The 11,557-nt window shown below is 42.1% G+C and overlaps 1 protein-coding gene across 1 annotated transcript in view; it reads left to right on the top strand.

Annotated features, from left to right (window-relative positions):
• The window catches only part of SPRY2 (sprouty RTK signaling antagonist 2), a 76,294-nt gene that overhangs the window by 27,517 nt on the left and 37,220 nt on the right, over nucleotides 1-11,557 (top strand). The window contains exon 4 of the mRNA XM_080374601.1: nucleotides 3,208-3,313. The gene's annotated coding sequence lies outside the window, so the exon portion shown is untranslated. The remainder of the gene's footprint in view (nucleotides 1-3,207; nucleotides 3,314-11,557) is intronic.

Here is an 11,557-nt window from a genome sequence, read left to right as displayed (position 1 = left end):
AAGAGGCCTAGGCTGGTTATTTTGCATTTGTGTGCTAATGGTGCTGAGTTTGCTTCTAAGAGGAGAACTGGGAGGGGAGGGCAGGAACCTCCAAAAGGGTTTAAGTGGGAGTGGGGGTGAAGGTGCGGGAAGGGTTGTTTGGGGGAGAGTCATGCTGAATTTTAACCCTGAATGCTTTCTTATACAATTTAGCACAAAGCCCTCCTGATTATATGGAAAATGACACCCTGTGAAAACTTGCCTGTTCATATACACCTTTTAAGCAAATAGGTTAGTCAAGTGTCTGGAAATCCTGGGAGACATTTGGGTCATCTTCTTTATTAATACATTAAAACATGACGTACATTCAGAGTTTGGGTTTTTTGCATATCACCCTGAAAATGAAGTAACTTATTTAAAGTATGTACAGTATTCTGAAATACATTTATTAGGGGAAACAGTCTGTACATGTACATGATAGCAGTGCAACCCAGCTCTGCTTTGTTTGATAAAACCATTTACTTTCACAGGGTTAATTTTGCCTGTGTGCTTAGATGCCATGTGAGATAAAATACCTTTCATTAGATTAAATAGGCAAACAGAGGAGACTTCTTGACTTATTGACTAGTATTTCAAAGCTGAGTATTTCTTATGCTAATCATTTTTATAACTAATTTAGCAGATGTAAAAGAATGTCATTATGAAGAATTAGAGATGTTAGTGATTTAGTTTCTAATTAACCAGGGATGTGGCAGACCATTACAGATGGAAATACTCATTAGCTGTGAGAGGCATGGGTGTTTTACTGCTTATTATAAATTCTGCCTATATTTAAAAATGGTTTGGTTGCTTGCACTTTTTAATATGGAGCACTTTCATTTCTTGCTGCTGGGTATATCAGCTTGTTGAACTTTGTCGCATGGTAAACCAGACGACTGCACAAAGCACCTGATGCAACAAAGCGTGTAGGCAGGCATTTTCCATTTCATGAATTATTGCATGACAGTCATTCGCACCCCAACTCCACACCCAAAAGGTGAATTTGCGAAAGGGGCATTTTTCTTTTGCAGGTGTACGTTGCTTATAATACAATTAAGCACATAAGTATTAGATCATCAGATCTGTGCCCATGATTCATTTTGTGAGCAAAAATGAAAGGGAGCCTACCTGCTAATGTTTCCCTACTCAGTGAGCTTATGACATGCTTTACAGAATGGTGCTGCAGTCTAAATGTCATCCATTTGGTCTGTGCAGGCTTCCACTAGTGACTGCACAGCAGTCTCGGGTGTATAAAAAAGGCTGCTCCTTTAGATTCTTACATCCCCTGAGCAAACTTCCACACGCCACTGCTATTTCTCTTCTTGGTACGTTTTGCTTTTTCAAAATTATTATTTAAAATATTATTTATTCTAAGTGTTCAAATTCTGGTTTAGTAAGAACCAATCAAAATACAACCATATAAACATTCCTCCCTTCCATTAAAAAAAAATAATTGTACTTTCTCAGATACAGGAAATCCTTTGGAATCAGTACAGTCAGCTTGTTTGGAAAAGAGACTGAATATCGATTGCAATAATCATAAGTCATTTTGCAATATTAGCATATTAGCAATACGGCTAGGCCATTAAGCTCTCTGAGAAGGGCAGTCTGCCCCATGATTTATTACTCTATGGAAGGCAAAAGAGTGACAATTTCATGAACTATGGCAGAAAATAAACCTGAAGAAGAGCCTCCTCCATGTTCTGACATCAGGGTTATACAGAAATGTGCACCCTAATAATGGCAGTCTTTGTCTGTTGAACAAAGTCACGCACAGTTTTTCAAGAGTGACCCAGTTAAACTGCTGCAAGCTCTGTTTAGTCTGAATATGCATAACAGACCTCCACCCACCATTTAGTGTAGCTTAACTAGATTAGTTTAAACTGTCCCTTTAGTTAACCAGTGCAATTTTCTCCTTCGGGGAGAAACAAAAGTGGTTGCAAATCAGATCTTCATTGTTTCTGCACAAACCTGTTTGCGGTTCCTCTCACTTGAGAACAAGTGTGTCCCATTTCAATTCCTGGGTTAGAGTCTACACCAAAAATATCAGGAGGTGCAAATTAAAATGAACTGATATTTCAATCCAAGTATTCACGTAAGGAAGAAGTAAAAATGGAGATTCCTGCTGTGCTATTAGCCTAGTTGTATACATTGCATTGCCAGTTAAACTTTGCCTAAAATACAATTCAACATACTTAGATTAGAAAATATTTTTTCTTTTCATAGCACAGATTAGAGCACTAACCACAGCTATGGAAAATCAGTGTTCAATGCCTGCTCTACTATAGATATCATAACACAAATGACCTTGGGCAAGTCACTTAGTGTATATTTGCACTGCAATCAGACAACCTAACCTTAAAGTTGAGCTTTCCTAAACTTTTTAGCAGCACCAGCAGACCACTGTCAAACCCCACTGTTTTCAAAGGCCACTGTGGCCCCTTGTAAAAATTTTAATCAAAAGCACCATTGTGACAACTTTGTTTTATATGGTTCAGCAAACCACTTACTATAAATTGGGTGTTGCAGATGGGAATTATTCCAATGGCATGGCTTCAATGTGGGTTAAATGCCGAGGGTCCTAGGCAGATTTGTGCATCCTGAGCTGCTTTGTCTTTGCTTCTCTGAGTGCCTGAGCTAGTCTGGCTACCACCAGCTTTTCTCTGCCTGTCCTTGCTTCTGCCACACTTCCCAACTGCATTGTGAACTGTACCTCAGCTCCTCACCTGTAAAAGTATTTGTCTACCTTATGGTGCAATCTAAACATAAACATATCAAAAGACTGTGAGGAATGCAGACATCATAGGGTTAATGAGAGTATTTAATGTATAGTCTAAAATACACTGAATAGCTAGCTATCTTCTCAGCTTTCTCTAGGACCTTACGGGAAGTCCTAGGGGGTATAGCTATAGGAATGAGCAAAGTACTAAAATGAAGGTAGGAGGTTATATAGCTGTCAAAAATTCTCAGTTCTGTTGGTTTAGCTAATGTCTGACTCATCTGACCTCTCTCTAGCCTGACTACAGTGGAGATTAAAAAAAAAAGGGGGGGTGGGGGTGGGGCACCAGACTATTTTACAAGAACAGAAGGTGCTAAAAGGAAGGGGCTGGTGTTACAATGAGCAGCTGATGGCCAACATTCATCTTTCCAGATGCCAGAATCCAACAGTTTGTTTGGTTTTGTCCTCAGAGTTAATCTGACATACCTGAACATGTGGAATCTCTTTACAATGATGCATGCTTCTGGCTGAAGCAAGTGGGGAAGGAATCTGCATGTCACTTCCACAGGATGTCAAGTAAGGAACAGCATAAACAAAATTGTTACAAGTAGCACATTTTGGGCAATCAGAGTACAGCCTCTGATACTCCGAATCAGAGTACAGTGGTGTTCTTTGGTATAAGTTGGTTTCTTCACCCTTAATTGCAAATTATTTTCCACAGGACAAGCAATAATGTAATGCTTCCTTAGGGAAACTTTGCCCAAATTTTGATAAAAAGTAATTGGGATGCATACCCCATCTTCTTAGGTTATTGCTTCTGCTAGTAGTAAACCAACTACATTATATCATGAGCTTCTTCCAGTGGTCAGAACAACCAAGGCAAACCAAAGCACACCAAACCAGGAGTGGGCCTCATGTTAAGTTAGCAGCTACTATCTTTCTATAGGGAAGCAAACTGTAAACATTAATGGGTACAACTAGATCAGCTGTATCTATAAATTCTATGAATTTTCATTGATGCCAAATTCTAAGAGATTAAAGTCTATAGAGCTGTCCTACTTTGATCGTTAATTTTTCTCTACATGTTGCTTCTGAGTGCTCTTGGAGAAAAAGAAAAATCTTTCAACTACAGTAATCTAGCCTTCACTGTGCAATGACTGAAATAGATATTGTTTTGTCATTTACAGGTTATTGCTTAATAGAAAGTTGTCTGAGCTAGTTTCCTGAGATTAGGTGATGACATATTTGAATGTCACTTATCAAAATCATGTAAGCAGTATGTGTATCTTAATAAAGATCCTCTGTGCTGGGATTTTTTTTTCCCCTCTGGGTTATAAACTATGTTCTGATGCATAAAAATGAATAATTTAGTTATAACTCTACCACCACAAGTTTATTGTAAACTGAAGCCACAATTGCAATCTTGGATGCCACAAAAAACTCACTATAAAAATATCTAAATGGTTCTTTCTTCAGCTGCAATAACATAGCATTTTACATTACCAGATGTTAAAACTCTATAGATTATCTGACAGCAAATACTATATCAAAAGCAGTTCAAAAGAAAAGTAAAAATTATTTTCATATTTTTAATCATGCCTGCAGATGGGTTAGGATAATCTGTCATAGTTCAGAAGTAGAAAAGAAAAGAAACAGGCTTGATGTAACTTGGCTCAGTGGTCTGTTTCAAATACAGTTCAGACACAACGGGAAAAACAAACAGGTCTTTGCTTGAGAAAAACAGATGCAGCAGGCAAATGCAAAATCTTACTTTGCTCATCTCAAAGACAAAAAGCAAAAATCTATCTTTTTAGGAGCAAGAGATCACTCCAAAGATCCCATGTAAGCTTTTCTTTTTTGAAATACTTTCTGCGCTTCCCCCTTCCTCTTCCCACACATGCTGAATCAACAAACCCAGATGTTCACGAGAATACATCCCTCAGCACAGCCATGTCCTAAGCCATGCATGTACAACAAGAGGAGATGCCTTGCTGCAGATGCAGAGGAATCCTGTGGGACCAATTGTTGCGCTGCAAAGTGATGTACAAACTGTGCTGCACAGACAGCAAGGAAACTGAGCATGCTTTTTATTTCTGCATGGGGAAAGCTTAATGGACTGGATGCCCGTTGGGGGCCCTGAAGATCTAGAAACTCAGTGCCTGTGAAAAATACGACTTCTGACTGGCAGCTCTGGGTATGTGCATCCCAGGTTCTTGTCCTTTTAGCGACACAATGTTCCTTCTTAGTCTGGCACAGCACTGAACTGAAGAATAGGATCTGGAAGACAGAACAGAGCCTGATACTAATAAACCCCACAATCCATAATTATTATCTCAACTTTTATTTGTGGCATTTATAGGGAATGGTGTTTCAGTTTATATCCACCCAAGCTCCGTCTCAGTCATCTGCTTACCTGCTTTCCTCAGATACTTGACTGACACCTATTTTATTTTCAGTCAGCCTGTGATTTAAATGTGCGACCACTTGAATCTGAAGAAAGCAGCAGGCTTATGTTTTGCACCCAGCAACTCTTGTGTCACCTTCTCCTAGTTTAGTTATGCCTGAATGCCTCGTAGCGCCCTTCAGCTGGCCTGCACCCAGGGGTTTAAAGCGGCAAATTCATCCAGAGCACTTCAGTGAAAATACAAAATAAGTGGCAGGGCAGCGGTGTGATGGGGAACCAAACCGCCTGGTGCCTGGTGTTAAAAAAAAAATATAATAAAATAATAAGGCAGCCCTTCCCCACAAACAATGACCTGGATGTTTACTGTGCTTGGCCGCACACCCAAGAGCGACGCCTGCGTCGCCCCCCTCCCCGGGCCGGATGGCTCCACAGCTCAGTGCCTTGGCTTAGGTGCAGTTGGAAATGCCCGAGAATGGCTCTTTGTTGATTTTCGCCTGTGCGAGAGAGCCTGGTGTTGCTGCGAAGCGAAGTGCTATTGAATTTGCTCACTCAGGCAGAACACTCGACAGGAAGGAAGGAAGCAGCCATTCTTTCTGGTCCTATTGTCTGGCCACCAGGCTTAGGCAATCAAACAGCCCTGTGGCCCGGCTGCAGGCTCCCGCTCCGGCCTCTTCTGGTGGGCCCGGGGCGAGGAGGGGGGGAGGCGGGGGACTGCCTGCTCATAGCGCTTACTTTGTTTTCCCTGCACTCCAACCGCATCTTTTCACGGCTCAGGGCCTCAGGTAGCCGTTTTCCAGCCTTCGGTGTGTTTCACCAGGGGAAAAGGATCGGGGAAGGGAGGGGTGAGAGTAGCTCCGGGGGTGGGGACGGGGACAGCACTGCTCAGAACTGCTTCTGGGCCGTCACTGGGAGAGAGGAAAGTGCCAGAGCAAACTGCAGGAGCCACTGAAAGGTCCTTCCAGTACTAGGAAATATTCCTGTTGTGGTCAGAAGGCACTGTGCAAAGCTGTGGGCCATTTGACCACGCATATCTTACTCAGGGGTAGCGGAAGGGTGAGGTGGAAAAGGGTGCTGGACAGACAGAGCAAACCTGCCTTTTGAAACGGGTTCATTTGAAAAGGATGTAAATAGAGCGTGCATTGCTGATTCCCCAGTCCCTAGCTCAGTTAGCTCCCTTTTCTCCCCAGAGAAGAGAAGAAGGTGAAAAACAGAGCCGAAGGGGCTGGTTTGGCAAGGCAGGGTGCTGCGAGCCTCGCCCCTGCTTGTAGTAATGCCACAGGGTCAGGGCAAGCTCTCCTGAGGTTTCAGAATGGAGAGAGAGCAAAAGGGATAGCCAGCCTGAGAGCATCCAGTGCAAAAATCTGCCATTACATTTTACCTGCCGTGTTACAACCCTGCAATGTCTCAGCACTTCCGGTCTAAAATCAGGTTGCAACCATAATGTTGCTATACGGATTTTGCAATGCCATCACTCTTGCTCTTTCTAAGATCCGTCCGTGGGATAGCCCCCTGCTATGGTATGGTGTTTGGATTTGCTGTGTGATAGCTGCAGGCTTTTCTTGTTTTGTCGTGGCAGGCCTTCCTTAGACAATATGCTCCGGTGGTGGATCAGGTAATAGGTGTGTCGGTGATGTCAGTCTTAATGTTGCATGATAGAGTATGCACCAGCAAATTTGTGCTGTACGGTGAGATAGCAGGCTCTGGCAAATGCAGAGGCTTTAGTTCAGTATTCACACAAACCCAGTTCTGCAAGCTTGGGACTAGTTTTGTGGCAATTTAAGCCACTCTAAATCCAGGCTCTGGTGCTCCCACCCATGCTGGTGTCCCCAGCTGCATATTCCTGATCTATCGTCTTAGTCAATGTCATTGTTTCAAGTCTCGCTTGGTCACAAGCTTGGACACAGCTGGGAACAAATGACAGTCCTCGAGCCTGCTCACCCAGTCACTATACAGAGGCCAGTGTTGGCAGAAGGGGCAGGAGGGAGCAGGGCGGTGTGGTGGGGGGCAGGTGGCATGGTGTACCTGCCGCAGCCTGGGCTTGGTGAGGCAGACATTGCCCTTCAGCACAACACCATGCTGAGGTACTTCAATTGCCATGTCCAAAGCCAGAAGGATTTGCCTATACCCAAGAAAGCCTATGGGCTGCAGTTGCATTTTGTTAACTTCAACAGAAAGACACGCATTGCATTTTGGAATTTTGCCATTAAAGTATACCCAGCTTCCCACCGTTATCTTAATAAAACCTCTGCTCAACCTGCTCACACCTACCCTGGTCCAAATCAGAAACAACTTTGATGATTTAATGAAGTTATTCCAGGTTTGCCAGTGCAACAGGCAGAAATCAACATGAATTATACCCTTTTTTTTTTTCCTTTTTAACGGAAACAAGTGGAAATTACTAGAACAGAGAGACATTTGAAGCCAAGCAGAACTCTTGGGTTTGGATTTTATTACAAGCTTGAAATTCAGGCCAGTTTTGATGGGATTCGTAAACGCTTTCAACAAACGTGGGCCGAGTTTCAAGTGAGGCTGGGCTCCGTTGTGAGGGAATCTGGGCCAAGGTATGGTTTTGAGTGGAAAGCATATGAAAATCAGTGCATTTTCCTGATTTAGAGTCTTGCTTTGAAGTACTTGGTCCATTCAAACCTAAAACTCAAAGCAAAAACCCACATGGTGTGAGTGCACTGGAGCCAAAACTATAATAAAAAATTCCCTTGAAACTCCATGATTCAAAGCTAGCACAGCTCCAGATACTCCTTATAAGCTGTTACCGAGGTAGTTATATTTTGCATATATATTTTACTTCAGAAATTTTAAATAATCTGAAATCTTTACCAGTTTCTGGATTCTTGAAAGATTGTATTAACTTCTTACTGTAAAGGCTGTAGCAGGGTAGAAAGGATTCAAGATTATTACTTTTGTTAATATCTTGTCTGTGAATATATAAATAATTACTTTTTTTTTGTCTTGTCCTAAATAAGATACATGATTAGCAACCTTACTCTATGTCTTACACCATGCTTCATGCACCATGCTCAGAGTGTCTGAGAGCCTTCCAACAGTGCATGAAACAATGTGAATAACATCTGTTACATGCTGTTTATTGTCTCATACTTTCCCTTGAGATGCAGCATGTGCAATGGAGTGTCTTGTTCTGGTAGGGATTTTTTGTGTTGTGATTTGTTTTATGATCAAGAAACCACTTCTTTGAAAATGTCTTAAAGGGCAAACGAGTGGAGGGTAATACTGGTTAGAAACTGGAGGGAAAATTCCCCATGAGCTAGTACTGACACATTTTTTTTCTTTTTTTCTTTTTTTTTTTTTTTTTTTCTGTTGACAGACATTTTCACTTTACTTCAGCAGTCACATACACAAGCTCTGTGCACATATTCACACAGCTGAACAGAACGGCTTTCAAGCATTTTTGTTTGAACACAGCGTAATGCAATTAGCTTTACTGCCCAGTATGCCTTTGATAGCAGAAAGTATGCTACAAGCTGACTTCTCTCCCCTTTACAGATGCATCAAAATTCCATATGAGCAGCCACCCAGCGACTCGGCTGGCTTTTGCATTTCCAGTTAACTACACTGAATCATAAAAGTCTGGGAAAGGATCTGAGAATCATGTTTCTCCATCTACTGCAACACTTCAGCTGTAAGGCTGAATTTGTGTTACATGTGGAGAATCTATGTTGGTACGTGTCATTCATAGTCCTATGCAGATCTGTTAGACAATTCTGAGAGGGGCTGGTAGTCCCCCAGCCGCCTGCCTGTGGAACACCCATAGAGCTAATGGGAGGTCCACATGTGGCTTGCTGACAGGATTGGGCCCTGTGGCTAAAAGCAGTCAAAATATTTTGTGATATCAGCAATTATTCCAGTACCAAGGGTCTCCTTTCTTGCACAGCTCTGTAATTAATCCCTGGCTCCTTCAGCTGTGATCCTGATAGTCCAGGCCAAGAGGAAGCAGGGGCAGGGCAGTCAGAATGAAAGTCTGGTTCTCACTTCAGAATCAAAGTGATGGCCTTAAACATCACCTGGAAAAGGGAAGTGAATTGTTTCTGAGGTGAAAAAGAGAAAGAAAAAGAACAGCTGTGGGGATGCCATGGTCAAAAGAAAAGAGAGAGAAGCAGTTGAGGAAGCAGTAGTGGAAGCAGATGCACGTTTGCAGAATAGCCACTGCTGCTCTTCCAAGCACATTGCCATCACTAGTGACCTTTCCCAGAAATAAATGCACATTTGCATACTCTGCTCTTCCTTCTCCTTGGAAGTTCAGAGTAAAAAACCAAACATGTAGAAGCTCTCCAAAGTTCAATCTTCATCCGTTCTTCCTCCTGGCAAGTCCTACGAGTCCCTTCTGTGTATAAAGCAGTATGAATTAGAGCAAACATTGGTTTTAAGATCATCAGAGCAACAGTGAAGAACCCTGTACCGAACAGCTGTTATAACATAGTGTCTGAAATAGTGACTTGCCATTATTTCACTTGTCCACATACACTGGTATGAGAGGTGACCTTCACTTTAAAAAATGTTTCTGGAGCATGTACGCTAGGTGAAGCACCTCTCTATATCAAAACTCTGCATAGCACGGGAAGAATGAAGAAAGCACCATGTTAATGATTCCTCTGGCCAGGCCTGGACCAGCTTAGACTGAATCTCAGCTGCCCCAGCTGGCATAGCCTGTATGCGGTTAGAGCACTGCAGAAGCAAGCGCATGCTTGCTCCTCTCCCCTTCCTTGACCTTACAGTTTGCATAGGGAAAACTCAGGTCATGACAGAGGAGATGATCTGGCCTGTAAAATTTCTTCGGACAGAGATAAGTTTGTGCTAATTCAGCATGTTTCAGTTTGCTGAGCTTCACCAGACTCCACATGATTTTTAACAGAAGCTCCACATACCAGATCCTGCGTTGTGTTGTGGAGATCCCTCAGCACGGCTATCTACACCTACTTTGATAAAAAGCTGGTTCAACTGCTGGCTCCAAAGCTTTTTTCTGATTGCTATTTTGATGAGAAGACTTAGTGGACATTTGAGCTACGTGGTGTCCTTGCTGTATCCCGCTTGCTTCTTCCCCCATGTGGATTATAATGAGTTTGTTAGCTGTCATATCTTGGAGATTAAGCTTTTGTACAAGGTTTTTTTCAGGAGAGACATGTGTAAAGGGGCCCTTTCAGCCAGAGAACAAGTGTTCCTTAATGGCCATACACATTTTTTTGGCATGCATCCATATATTGGCAGTATGATCAAACATATCCCAGCAGACAGTAGAACAGAGATAGTTGTAGGTATAGAGAACTTGGGAACGCAGGGAAAAAATACATCATATCTGTTTTCTTTTAGGACCTCCCTCAAGACTGAAGGCCCATAGTAAATGGTGATCCTGATTGCTGCGGTGTCAGCTTAGAGGACTGTCTGGAAAATTCCATACAAAACAAAAGGGCTGCTGAGCTGCCTTACTGACAAATTAACTTATCAGCTGGAGAAGTTTTGATTTACAATGAAATTCTCTGTTGGTTACTGAAAGTCTCCCATTTAAAATTAATGACCTCATAGCTGATGAATGATGAAGCAGGAAAGGAAGTGTGCTGAAGGCTGAACAAAAATCATCAGGTGAAAGGGGCGCTCTCTGATTATGGAATAAAAAGTAGTCATTAGGGCTTTAAAAAAACCAAAACAACCCAGAGTTCTGCTTTTCACTGGTGCTAGTGGTGGATGTTTTCTTGGAATAGAAAATGACTTCCCCCCCTCAGGATCTGTGGTACTATAAAAACAGTCCCCTTCAGAACTAACTTCCAAATCGGCTAACATAATACTCCTCTGAAGAAGAATAAGAATGTTGGTTTTACAGTTAATTAAGGGTTTTGGGTCAGGAACTTGAAATATATCCATTAGGGTATGGTTTTCTGGTTAAGGAGTCATGAATACACAGTACACTTTATGAAATAGCTTGAAAGGGACTGCATTTAAAATATGATAGCTGCTTTGGTGTGTTTAGGACCAGATAAACGTTGAAAGAAAAGAGGCAGCTCACCTTGACAATAACTGGGTGTGTAATTTCTTTGGAAAAGTGTATTTTTTTGTGACCTGTGCGTTCCTTTTCTTTCTCTTAACTGATTTGAGAATGGAGGTAGGCAAGATAAAGATGAAAGCAGAAAGGCAGAGCAAAGTAACACAGGGATTTGGGGTTTTTAAAACCCAAAAAGGACTTTTACAGGACAGAACTGAAGAGAGTACCTACTTCTTGAAGCCTTGTGAGGTGTGAGAGAAGCTGGGACAGTCATTTCTAGAAGAGGAGATGATTAGTGAGGCAAAGCATAGTCAGGAAAGGAACTTGTGAGGGAAAACACAAAAAGACACATTCAGGCACCAAAATCCCAAATCTCCTGTTGTGGCTCTGCCTCCAAAGACACTCCGGC

Source organism: Falco punctatus (genome assembly GCF_963210335.1).
Source record: "Falco punctatus genome assembly, chromosome: 2".
Taxonomy (NCBI): domain Eukaryota; kingdom Metazoa; phylum Chordata; class Aves; order Falconiformes; family Falconidae; genus Falco; species Falco punctatus.
Note: the sequence above shows the minus strand (reverse complement) of the source record. Positions and strands in the feature narration are given on the sequence as shown.